The sequence below is a fragment of the Lontra canadensis genome, unplaced genomic scaffold (assembly GCF_010015895.1).
Source record: "Lontra canadensis isolate GAN:19392208 unplaced genomic scaffold, GSC_riverotter_1.0 scaffold10, whole genome shotgun sequence".
Classification (NCBI taxonomy): domain Eukaryota; kingdom Metazoa; phylum Chordata; class Mammalia; order Carnivora; family Mustelidae; genus Lontra; species Lontra canadensis.
The window spans coordinates 2,444,593-2,458,097 of NW_022631004.1; the positions used below are offsets into that span (position 1 = coordinate 2,444,593).

Genomic DNA, 13,505 nt, shown 5'->3' on the forward strand with positions numbered 1-13,505 from the left:
TATATAACTATGTACTATATATAGTTATATAGTTATATAACTATGTACTATATATAGTTATATAGTTATATAACTATGTACTATATATAGTTATATAGTACATAGTTATATAGTTATATGTACTAGTTATATATAGTATATAGTATATATAGTATATATAGTATACATAGTTATATATAGTATATAGTTATATATATATATAATGTTACAGTTTTTTTGTTAAGTTTTAAATTCAATATATAGGCAAATAACAATGAACTTAATTTATTCAGAGAATGCAATGTAAAAAATTTTAAACACTGACAATATAAAAGGACCAATATAACCAACCAATTTGGGGAAAATAAAAAGAGAACACTGATAGAAAAAGAACTAAATACGTTATTTCTATCATTTTTTTTTTTTTTACAACAGGGAGTCCAGAGATAGCATCCAAAGAGGATGTTAAAGACTGAATGCTTATATCTCCCCCAAATTCATGTTGAAGCCCTAACCCCCACATGATGGCATTTGGAGATGGGGCTGATGGGAGAGATAACAAGGGTTAGATAAGGTCATGAGGGTGGGGTCCTCACGAAAGGATTAGTGGCCTTATAAGAAAGAGACAGCAGAAAGCTCTCCTCATGCTACACCCCCCACCTTCACCCTACCTCCTGTGAGGACACAGTGTGAAGGTAGCCATCCACAAGCCGGGAAGAGAACTTTCACCAGAAACTGAATCAGCTGGAGCCTTGATATAGACTTCTTGGACTTCTCAAGAGAAATATTTTTCTGTTGTTCAAACCCACATGGTCTATGGGATCTGTTATTGCAGCTATGGTAGACTAAGACAAATGACAAATAAAAAAAATAAAGATTTAAAGAATCAAATATCTATCCCATATTTCCCATACAAATTGTATCTCTGATTAAGCAAATAGTATGAGGGGCAGTTTGTCTTTATAGAAATAACCCAGTTAAAAAAAAAAAAAACTATGAAAAATGAATGAGAAATTTATATTATCCTCATTTTGAAATGCCTAATGACTAATAGATTTAGATATTGAGCACCAGGTGCTAATATCACAAAAGTAGAGAAAGCATGACACCTGTCTCTGAATGGAACAAAACTCCATCTATTAAGAATCATTGAAAAAAAAAAAAAAACTGATCAGGCCTCCAATGACAAGAATAAGAGAAAGACAGAAAGGGAAAGAGAAGAAAGGAAACCTGCAGATTAAAAAACACTTAAGAGTCCTATCCACTAATTGCAATGGGAGAACTTTATTTAGATTCTGATTGTAGTAAAAAGAAAAAATAGAAAAAGGATCTTTTGGGTAGTAAGTCCACCAAAATTCATATTTCCCTTTTCACAATTTAGAGCTGTCGCTAAGAAGTAGTTATCTGGCCAACAACTACATTTTCTGACACTTTTGTATCTGGAGGTGGCCATAAAATTATTCTCACTAACGGCATGTAAATGGAAATTATGGCAGGACTCCTGAAAAGTAGGTATGCCTTGTCTACTGTCATTTCCCTTCTAAAAAGCTAACTGCAGAGAACATTAAGACTTGGGAGGAAAATGGAACCACAACATGGGAGTCGAGCTACTAAATTACCATCAAAGGCTGTCCACTAACTAAGAAACTCTGCTTTGAACCCTAAGAAGAACATGATCTAAGTTTCTATTATGTTTTGCCACTGAAATGTAGAGGTTCTAATTGTTACAAAAGTTAGTATTCCCTTAGCTATTACAGGAAGTGACACAGAAGCAGGGTACTGCTGTTATATAATTGTACAATATTATAGTTCTTCTACTCTAAGAAGTCATGAGTTACAAGATGTAGCATTATTTTATGTACCACTAAATTGTAATACAGTTAAACTACAATATACCATAGAGTTGTATAGGCATCCTCTTTTCAGAGATGTGTTAGAAGAGATGGAAACACGGACAACAAAAATCAGTGAAACATGGTATGTAACTTGGGCCTCAATGGACAAATAATAGGCAGTGAAAAACCAGGCATCTCAGACTCTAAAGCTGAAACCCATGTGATTCAAAGCAAAATACGTGGTAAAAGCTATCTCCTGCAAAACTGGGAGAACAATCACAGTCCAACAATCACAGTCCAACACTCTAAGGAAAGAGATTGGAAAAGTTTATCAGTATCCATTGTCTTTTATTTTCTGATTTTAGAAAGCTAGCACCAAAGAAGAAAGGGGGGAAAATGTCTTAGGAAAGAACTGGCAAGTTGGAAAACAGAGTTAGAAGGAAGAGTTGAGAAGTTTGGAGTTTTTCAAAGCAACTATTTCTGTATCTCAAATAAAAAGTGATAAGACTCGGGGGCTGGGGGGCCTCACTCAACAAAGGCCATAAAGAGTGGGTTAAACAAAAGACTTAGGCTTACTACAGAGATCAGATGAAGATGTTTTCCCAGTTAAGATATCATTTCAAATAAGATAGACTCCACTAATTTGAGAGAGATGCATGGGAAATAAGAGAATAAATGTAAGACCTCTGAATATAAAGAGAACTAACTACAATGAATGAAATCAGAAGCCTGATACTTTTCTGAAAGAATTGTATTCCCAAATACAATGAAGATATATTTAGAAGATGATCTAAGAAGGGTCACATCAGTAAAACAAACATCAGACCTCCTTACTCACAGGAGTGGGAAGTGAGCATGTGGCAGCCAGGAAGGTAGACTTCAACACCTTCATCAATGTAGCCATGGAAAATAACACACACATATTGTTTGAAGTCATAAAGCTAACCATGGAAAGAATTTTTAAGATATAACTCATACTGGAAAACAGACTGGTAGCTGTGTGTGTGTGTGTGTGTGTGTGTGTGTGTGTGTGTGTGTGTTTTCACAGCAGTAAGTTAGTAGACTCTACCCAAAGCCAATAAACCAAGAAACAGAGTTATAAGTATATAATTGACAAGTGACAAAGCAATAGAGTTATAAATAACATCTTTATGGTGGTAGCCTTCAGGAGAATTAAAATTGTGAGACTAAATATGGTGAGGGAAGTAATAGAGAAGGGCATTTACTTTTTGTTTTATGTCCTCTTCTGCTAGAAATAAAACTAATCAGTTAGAATACAGCATAAATGAGATATCATAGAGCAATTACTAAATGAGAGTAATATGTACCAATAAATCATTAAGTGAGAAAAGCATGTGCACACCAGGACGACAGCCAAATATGTTTTAAAATTGTATAGGTCTAGAGATGGACAGATGGAAGAAAATGAATGGATGGATAGATGACTGATAGATAAGACAGAGAGATGATAGATAAAAGCTATAGACACATAAACTTCTCTCTGATAGCTTTGGATTCCCAATAGCTTTGGATATAGCAGAGAGGCAGAGACCTTGGAGGCTGAAACCCATCCTGGAATTAATTTAGCAGGCTCAACTACCAGCATCTATATTCTTTTACTAAACTTTAAAATGCAAACCTAAGGTTCATTGAATGACAGGCTACTGCTTTCAGGAGAACTACTCAAAACCATGAAGATTTGCATTACCTCGATATTATCTTTTGAACCTCTAATTCTGCCTTTGAAGGAACTGCTTCCTCCTAGCAATATCCTTTGCCTGGCTCCTTCTAGAAGAGATTGTTAGGAACTGTTACGATTCTCAAGGCCCCATCGCAGCTGATGTCACATACCTTGAGAAATTAAATTTGAATTTACAAATGCAACTTGTAAACAAAAGAGAAACGAGAGAGAGAGAACACGGGATAAAAGCAGGTTTCTGCGATTAAAAGGGTCTATGTCCAGTACAGGAAGAGGAAGCGGCTTGCTGCTCTCAACGTCTAGCTCTTACTGTTCGTGCTCAGATCTGACCTCACTTCGTTTCTTCTCAAGACGCCAGATCCCCAGTGCCCTTTCTTTCAAGAAGACCCCTTAAATGCCTGAACACTCCCCTGGGCCCTCTCCTTCAGACGTCTGACTCCTCGAATCCCCTCCCCCAACCCTTGACGCGCTCCTCACGGGTGTCCCTTTTCCTTGCCTCTCCCTATACCCCACGTCCTGGGGCGTCCAGTTGCCTAGTGGGCACCTCCAGCTCGCCACACCTCGTGCCCTGAGGGCCCGAGAACAGCCCCAAGCACCTCCATGTTCAATCTGTCCAGATGTCAAAGAAGACCTAGAACCCGCATGGGGCATCCCTGCTCCAGCCCTATCCCTATACCTTGACCCCCTTCAGCTCCCAATCTCACCAAGATCCCCGGAGCACCTCCCACTCTTCACCTGGGAACCCAGGAACCAGGGAACCGGAGCCGAACTGAAGGCACAGCCATTGAAGTGCAGCAGCAGGGTGCCGCCTTCCCCGTGCCTTCCGAGGAGGAAGTGACGTAGGAGTCCGAAAGCAGAGCGGAAGTGGAGGCTCCAGGGTGAGCCTGAATGTGGGCTTCTGACAAGCAGAGCGGCTCAGACACCCTTTTGTACCTAGGAAAGCGGTTTCTGTTTTCCGTCTCCGGGCTGGAACTTTTGGGTTTTCTTTTTTCCCAGTTTTCATGCCCAGAATAGTGGTGCAGGATTGAAAGTTCCCCCCACTCATCGGGTTACACTGAGAATTTCAAAGAGGAAATAGAGGCAATAGTGATCTTTAGGACATGGATGTAACTAGAAAAGGAATGTAGACAGAAATATCTGGAAATCTAAACAAGATTGGTCGAAGAAAATGAAGAGGCTGAGAAATTAAATGCTGGACACTGTGAAGTGTGAAATTTCACAGTAAGATGTGGCATTCTTATGTGGGTGCTGGGCACTTAAAAATGGAGTAAAAGAGGACGAGGACTTTGAGTTTCTGTCATAAGAATTTCATTTTTATGAAGAATTTCACATAGTCTTAATGTGCACTGGGAACATTTGTAACGCCAATAATTAATCACAAAGACTTTAAATTGAGGGGGGAAAGGCCTTTTATTTTTGTTATGACACTTATTCGTGTTTGCTTTGGGGGTTTCAACCCCAGCCTGGTTTTGCCTTTTAGTGCTCCAGACACTTAATTCCATGATGTTGTGCATGTGCTGGTAGTGAGGGCCGCCCTACCAGAGTTGGGTAGTAAATGGAAAGAATTGGAAGCCAGCAGTTTTATCTTAAAAGAAAAGGTAACTTGTCCACAATAGTAAGAGCCCAGAAAAAGGTTTCTTCTCAAAGCCTGAAGATCAAGTTAGTTTTAAAAGGCAGTGGAGGCATTGATCACTTCTGTTTGGTTTTGGGTTTTTTGATTGAAATTGTTGTTTATTTTTCCCAATGATGATATCGAGAAAACTAAAGAATCTGAAACTTGACCAGTGACTAAGTCATGAGTTCATCTTATGTCAGATCACTAGTATCTGGGGCTTACTGGACTTAGGTATCATATGAACACTTTGCTAGTAGCAGAAAATTGGGCTTTATCGTAAAAGCATTTGCTGAGCTCTTTTGAATGCTAGGCAATATGGTAAGCCCTTACTATGTATTATTATCACATTTAATCATCACAAAAATAACCATGAGATGCACACTATTATTGTTTCCATTTAATAGATGAGGTAAATAGTCTTAAAGAGGTTAAATTATAGATGCATAGTCCTACAGCGGATTAGCGGTAGCCAAGATCTTGAAATCTGATCTAACTCTAAATATCTTTGCTTAAGCACAATATTCTGTGTCTGTTAAATTATCTCATAAAGTGCTTTAAATGTTACAGTATCAGTGCTCCACCCCAAAGCACATAGGATTTAATTTTTATTTCTTTTCTTCACTATTATTGAAATCAGTCCCACAGGTTCTTAATGTATTTTGTCTTTTATGATACAAATTTATCAAGTGGGGATTCCATGAACGTTAGCTACTCCACCCCAAAATACGTACGCAAGACACGTAAACTGAGAATTTGGACCTTTTTAAAATTTTCTTTTTATTGTAACTTAGAATGACTCATGTACCTGTATTTCTTTTGCTCTAAATTTTAAAGAAAAACCAAATGAAATTTAGTATAAAAATGATGTAACCAGGGCAGCTGGGTGGCTCAGTCAGTTAAGGGTCTGATACTCAATTTCAGCTCAGGTCCTAGGATCAAGTTCTGCGCTGGACATGGAGCTTACTTAGGATTCTCTCTCCCTCCCTCTCTCCCTCTCTCTGCCCCTCCCCCTTCTAAGAAAAGAAAAGTTCATTCTATATCATATTTACTTAGATTTCAGGTGTATAACCATCAGTACAATATTTAATTTATAAATTATAAATACATATGGTATTAACAAATATATATGTTGTCTCTGTGGTGTAAGGGCCTATTCAGCCAGAGCGGCCCCACCCTGGTTGAACTGCCATTTTGTTGTAAAACTTAAATTGACACACCCCCCCCACACCCCCACCCCCCCACCCCCGCCCAGGGAAACTTGTTTAAAAGCAAGTCCGGGGAACCAGTCCCAGGTAACAAAGTCCAAATACAAGTGTGGGTCAGGCCAGGTGGAGGTATCCAATCAGTGGGGACGCATACTGTCTCCTAGCTACGAAGGAGTATGGGCCCCGCCCTTTGGGCACCTTTTGGACGCCAATTCTGAACTAGGTGATAGGCTGGTTCAAATGTCTACTAGGGTAAATTGTAATTCAGTTGGTCGCCTAGCATCACTGTGGAGTTTCCTGTATGTGTTACAATCTCATTGGCCACCTGTGTGTGGCCAGGCCCAACCACATGGCCTTTGCTCTATAAAAGTTAGTCTGGAAAGCAGGGAGGGGTCATCCTCTCTATAAGGGGCGGCCCCGATCAGTCTGTTTGACCGTAGGTCTGATTCCTGATGCTTGGCGCAAAATAAAGCTTTGCTTGACCTTCGCTTTGTATCAGTCTCGCTCCTTTAATCACGGACCCATTATTGGAGTACCCAATTTTGGGGGGCCCAACAGTGGAAAAGCAATTACCTATAAATGTCATAAATAATGTGTTTAGGTTTTCTCTTATAGGAAGTCTCCTTGATTATGAAATGATAATCAAGTAAAACTATAATCACACAGTTACAGAAGTCAAATGAGCACACTGTGTCTGTGATATTTCTGCCACAGCCTTTTTCAACACCTGTTGATCAGTCAATCCGAGGAAACCTCAGGGGCTGAAGATAGGCCAGCTCGGTGGAAATTCCTTCCCAAAATAGCAATAGCTGAGCAAATTGCTAGGCCAACAGAAGTAGACCATGGACAGGCCTCAGGATTTTGTATGATAGAGCAACTGTCTTCAATGGTTGGCATTTTTTCAATGCTTAAATCCTTCTTTGGTCTAACAGCTGATTTCCTCCTTTGTCATAGTCTTCCTTCCTTTCTGTTTCCCCCAGGGAAAACAGCCACACCCTTCCACATCAGACTTTCTTTGGTAAGCAGCTCCTGAAATTGTCATACAGCTGTCCCTAGTTGTCTGGCAGTGACCACTTTCAAGTTTAATATTCCCTCATTAAATATCTCCATGAGGCATTTAAAATGCAAACTTTAAGAGAAACAGAAGGCTGCCAGTTTTTATTTAGATCAAATGGGTCTCAAAGCCAGTGTTAAATAGCCAATTATTTTGGTAGCTTTGTCTTTCCCTTCTAATGGAGGAAAAAAACCCCAAATGACTTCAGTTTAGTCAAGTCTTCTTTTTTTTTTTTAAATATCAAACCAACTCAATTTAAAACATTAAAATTTTCAACCCTGCAAAGGTCCTTAAGGTTTTTTTTAAGTTATAGTCAAACTATAAAAACTATTGGTTTTCTTTCTTTTCCCCAGCATAATATAATGAGCATTTTCTATGTTAATGTAAACATTGCAGAAAAATCAGTTTTTATGGCCACTTCAAAATTCCATGAGTTTACCAAGCTGTCCATAAATTGCATTTAAGTTGCTTCAGTCTTTTGCTATTATAAACAGTGCAGAGTTTAATGTATTTTTACATAAAGCTTTTCCTGTAGTTAGGGCTACATTCTCAAAGCAAATCTAGGAAAGAGTGGGTCAAAGACTGTGACTTTTTTTAAAATTATAGTTGAAACTCAATATTACATTAGTTTCAGGTGTAAAATACAGTGATTCAACAAGTTTATACTCTATGCTATGCTCACCACAAGTGTAGCTACCATCTAAAGGCCATGACATTTAAAATTAGCCAGATGAAGATGAATGTTCATATATGCAGAATACAGTCCACTTATAAATAGATCTGATGATTTGCCAATCAACAGGCAAAAGCTAACCGAGCTTAGAAGAAACCATTTTTCTTTAAAATCAATGAAGTTTATTTGTAATTCTCTGAATTAAGATATGCTGGATTCAAAACTTCTTTAATTAGTTACGCTCTATTTTATATGCAGATTTCAAAAACTTTTACTTTGTAGTAGATGCATCAGTCAAGAGAGGATTTTAAAAGATTAAAATGACTTTAAGCTCATTATGTGGTTAATTTTTTTTCAGCATTTTTTAATGATAAGGTAATGATAAGTTATCCTTCTATGTTGGATAAGTGTAATGCAAGCACATACAAATTTGAAATACAAAAAAGATAATTGAAGGTTTCCTTTAATTTTACCTTCCAGTTACAATACTAACGTACAATGTGTTTGTCTCGCTTAATACTATATTTAGGATCTCTTTTCCATATTACTTCTTATTATACTATATTAGAAAATACATTTTAAAAATTAGTAGTAATAGCAAGGAAAAACGTAAGATGTAAAACAGTAATCGTCAAGATTATCTGATGCCATTTTTAAAAGTAACAGCACAGTCACATTGGAGTAACGTCTCCCACAGAACTCTATTCACTATCCCAGTCAGAGTGCCTTTACTCCCCTGGATTAAACACTGTTAACCTTGCAGGAAAACTTTAGAATTGTTCTTTCATAGGCCAAGAAAGCAGGAGAAATTATAGACATAGATATAGATATATAGATGTAATTATACATAGATATGTTTGATGATAATACACACAGATAGGTATACTTTTTTTATCCTAATTCTATCTCCAATATAGTCTCATAACTGCACACTTAATTATTCATTCCACATTCTTTTTTTTCCAACTTGTGTGAGCCTTAACAACAGTTATTTTTCTGAATGAAGAAAAATAGCAATCCAGTTTCTTAAACTATAATGAGGAGCAGATCTATGGAATTGAACAAAGCCAAGATATTGACATGTGATTATTTAATATGCGCTCCTATTTGAATGTAATGTTCTTCATATACAGGAATAAGATATATCATTCCATTTAAATCCTTGTTCCATTCCTTATTGTTCATCCATAAGGAAATAGTACTCCAGCGGTCTTGAAAGGCTACTCCTCTAATACTGTTTCTTTTCTCACAATCATCCTGGATATTTCACCATGCTAATTCCTCTAGATAATCTCTGTATCTGTTTTTTCTTTTTCCACAAAAAAAAAAAATCTGTTTTAATTTAAATTATATGACATTTGTAGATTATTTTTAAGAATTTTGCTACAAAATAAATTCTTCCCATTCTTTTCCCATCCCACAAGTTTTTTTGTTTTTTTTTTTTTAATTGAGAGTGGTTGTCAAATTTTGTCCAAAGACCCATTAGCAATCTATGGAAATGGCCATATAGCTTTTGTCTTTTGACTTATTAATATGAGAATTAAGTGTTACATCTTTGGATGTTAATATAAAACCTAGTTGGTCATTCTATATTCTTCTTTAATATACTATTGACTTCTATTTACTAATAAGTTTCCAGATTTTATATTGCTATTCAAAATATCAACCTGTATTTCCTTCTTAGTTCATTTTGATATCCATATTATTCTGTCTTTATAAAGAAATGTTAAAATTATTTTGCTTAAGTTCAACAAAAGCTGCTTTGGAATTTATGATACTGGCTTTCAAGCCCAGAAGTATAAAACTTTTATACTTAGACGCTATAAACCAAGTTGAAAATGAGATTATTTCAGATTAAGGGTCATATCTAACTGTGCCCAAATATCCTTATAGAAACATGGATTATGGAATCTATTCCTGTACTTCAACTCTACTTTTATTACTGTTATGATAAAATTTATTTTTCTCTATTCATTTTTGTGCACATACACAAATTGGCAAATATCTCAAGTAGCAGAAGCATATGATCAAAAGACCACCCACAGGCTTGGGCTACACATGTGCAGCAGATCCACAGCTTATAAAATAAAACTCATGAGGGACAAATCTGAAGTTTGCTGTTTGATAGAGGTGAAAATAATGTTTAATCAAACAAGTCTTTGGGAGCATACCTGATTCTGTGGCATGTATCCAAGTCAGATACAAAGTAAGAGAAAGAAGTAGGAAGACACCATGGTTTGAAGCACACTTGCTCCTAAGATCACCAGGTAGGCCAACAAGTGGCTCAATAGGATAAATTTGTGTTAAACTGAACATTTTCTGCCTCAATTTTTAGTTTGTTTCTTGATCAGATTTCTCAGTTACTATTTTATTTGCTGCCGCATAATCTCTGTTTGCTGGTAGAGAGTGCCAGGAATGAGGGGGAGTAAAATGTTCAGAAGTGGGGGTAAGTAGGCCAGCTCCTTGAGAGTTGGAGAATTTTTCAGAACTTCTGGGGCCTCCAGGAGAGAAAATTTTAAAGAAGGGTGCAGGAGCAAGTCTGCACACTCCTTTTTACACCCCTTCCATCAAAGACGTTTTGATTATCTTCACCTATTGTTTGTCTGAACAACAAAGGTCTGCGTCTTTTAAAAGGAAACTCATAAACCAGTGTACTAAACTATACTTTGTCCTTAATTAACCTGAAACTGTAAGACAGATGTATAGATAACATGAAAGTAGAGTGATTTATAGCCTGGAAGTCTCAGTAAAGAAGAAAAGCCAGTGTAGTCACTGAGGGATAGGTCTGGAGGATTGAAGTTTACAGTTTTGAAATTGTAGCCTGTCCAAGTATAGCTAATGGAATAAAGGTATGTTAGAGACCCTCCAAGATGACCCCCAATGATCTCATTAGCTGGTATGCCCCTGTGAAGTTCATTCTATGTTGGATAGTGCTGACTTGCATAAACAAGGAATATTGCAGAAAAGATGGAATGTGATCTCCAAGGCTAGGTCATAAAAGACATTGTAGCTTACATCTTGCTCTTTGTTGAATCATTAACTCTAGAGGAATCTCGCTGTCATGACATAAGGAAACTCAAGCTATGATACACAGAAGTCCACAGGGCTCCTGCCAACAATAGCATTAACTTTCTAGACACATGAGTGAGCCACCCTGGAAGTAGATCATCCAGGTCCAATCGCACTTTCAGACAAGAGTAGCTATGAGGAACATCTTAATTGCAATCTCTTGATACTCTGATCCAGAATCACCCAGCTGAGACCCCACTGGTTCCTGATGCACAGAAACTGTGTGAAACAATAAATAGTTGTTGTTTTAGGACACTAGTTTTTTTCAACAATTTGTCATGAAAGAGTAGTTAATACATGATTTAAGAGATGGAGCAGGTCCATTTATGCCATCTGTAAGTAGAAGAACAGACCCGAAGATCATGAAAGATAAGCAGGTTAAAGAACCAATATGCCACTTGTGGAATAAATAAACAAATAGATGCTGACAACACCCGGAGTGATGGAAGCACTTGGAGTGCGAAGAATCAAGAGCCCAACTAGATCCAAAGTCGTAATTTAAAAAAAAAAAAAACAGTGGGTGCAAGATGCGCTTCAAATCAAGCACTTCAAAAAAGAGCAGGAATTTTTATAACAAAAGAAGGTAATCATAGAAATGGGCTCTGGGGGTAAATAATAAAAGTGCCTGAGAAACTATATTACTGTGTATGAGCTAATCTCATCCATAATATTAATTAAACCTCGTTATTACTCAAGTGCCTTTGCCAGGAGTCTTTCCTAAGCAAAAGAAGGGTTTGGTTCTCAGATTCTTACAATATGTTTAAAACAAGCATAGTTGGGGCACCTGGGTGACTCAGTGGGTTAAAGCCTCTGCTTTTGGCTCAGGTCATGATCCCAGGGTCCTGGGATAGAGCCCCACATCGGGCTCTCTGCTCAGCAGGGAGCCTGCTTTCTTTCCTCTCTCTCTGCCTGCCTCTCTGCCTACCTGTGATCTCTATCAAATAAATTAAAAAAAAAAATTTTTTTAAACAAAAAACAAGCGTGGTTTGCTACACTCCTCATGATATACAAGAAGAAATCTATTTCTGTACCTTTTTGAATAAAATCCTATCTAACTTGAAATCCTCTCTCAGGACCATAAGCTACCTTTTTGTACTTTTTCCTTCTTATGACTTTCATCATTTCTCTGGTTGTATAACAGGATCTAACAACCAGGCAGTCCAGCGACATGTAGGAGAGACCCTCCCTCTGGTCAGTAGACCAATATGCTCACCACTGAGATACATCGTGAGAGTTATTGTTCTAGCTCCCATTAGAAAGAAACCTCTACCTCTTTCACTGCAGTCCCCAAGGCCGTGATGTTTAATGCTCAGAGCCCAGCTGTCTTCACTCAGTCCCTGCTGTGAACAGGTGTTTGTCCCAACCTGCATGAGGATGACCACCAACCGCAGAACCCACCACCACTGTGTCCTCCTAGGTTCTGAGAACCCAACTCTCTCTAAGTCTGGAACCTTCTTAGATTCTAAGATTCTAAGTCAGAATCTTTTCCTAGAAGCACCAACCCCCATTTCCCTGCAGATAATCCAACAGACCTGTTTTTTTGTTTTGTTTTGTTTGTTTTATTTTATTTTTTTCAGTGTTCCAAAATTCATTGTTTATCACCACACTCAGTGTTCCATGCAATACGTGCCCTCCACAATACCTACCACCAGGCTCCCATCACCCACCACCCCCCTTCCAAAACCCTTAGCTTGTCTCTCAGAGACCACAGTCTCTCATGGTTTGTCTCCCCCTCCGATTTCCCCCAACTCACTTCTATCTCCCCATGTCATCCATGTTATTCCTTATGCTCCACAAGTAAGTGAAACCATATGATAATCAACTCTCTCTGCTTGACTTATTTCACTCAGCATAATCTCTTCCAGTCCCATCCATGTTGATAAAAATGTTGGGTATTCATCCTTTCTGACAGAGGCGTAATATTCCATTGTATATATGGGCCATATCTTCTTTATCCATTCATCCATTAAAGGGCGTCTTGGTTCTTTCCACAGTTTGGTGACTGTGGCCATTGCTGCTATGAACATTAGGGTACAGATGGCCCTTCTTTTCACTACATCTGTATCTTTGGGGTAAATACCCAGTAGTGCAATTGCAAGGTCATATGGTAGCTCTATTTTTAATTTCTTAAGGAATCTCCACACCGTTTTCTGAAGTGGCTGCACCAACTTGCCTTCCCACCAACGGTGTAAGAGGGTTCCCCTTTCTCCACATCCTCTCCAACACTTGTTGTTTACTGTCTTGTTGATTTTGGCCATTCTAACTGGTGTAAGGTGGTATCTCAATGTGGTTTTGATTTGAATCTCCCTGACAGCTAATGATGATGAGCATTTTTTCATGTGTCTGTTAGCCATTTGTATGTCTTCTTTGGAGAAG

The 13,505-nt window shown here is 37.9% G+C and overlaps 1 long non-coding RNA gene across 1 annotated transcript; it reads right to left on the reverse strand.

Moving 5' to 3' along the window:
• Nucleotides 1-9,262: 9,262 nt before the first annotated feature.
• LOC116866731 lies at nt 9,263-12,521 on the reverse strand. The gene is made up of 3 exons (XR_004382449.1): nt 12,400-12,521; nt 11,190-11,192; nt 9,263-9,369 (listed from the first exon to the last, which is right to left on the reverse strand). It is a non-coding gene; the product is annotated as an uncharacterized LOC116866731 (long non-coding RNA).
• Nucleotides 12,522-13,505: the final 984 nt, after the last annotated feature.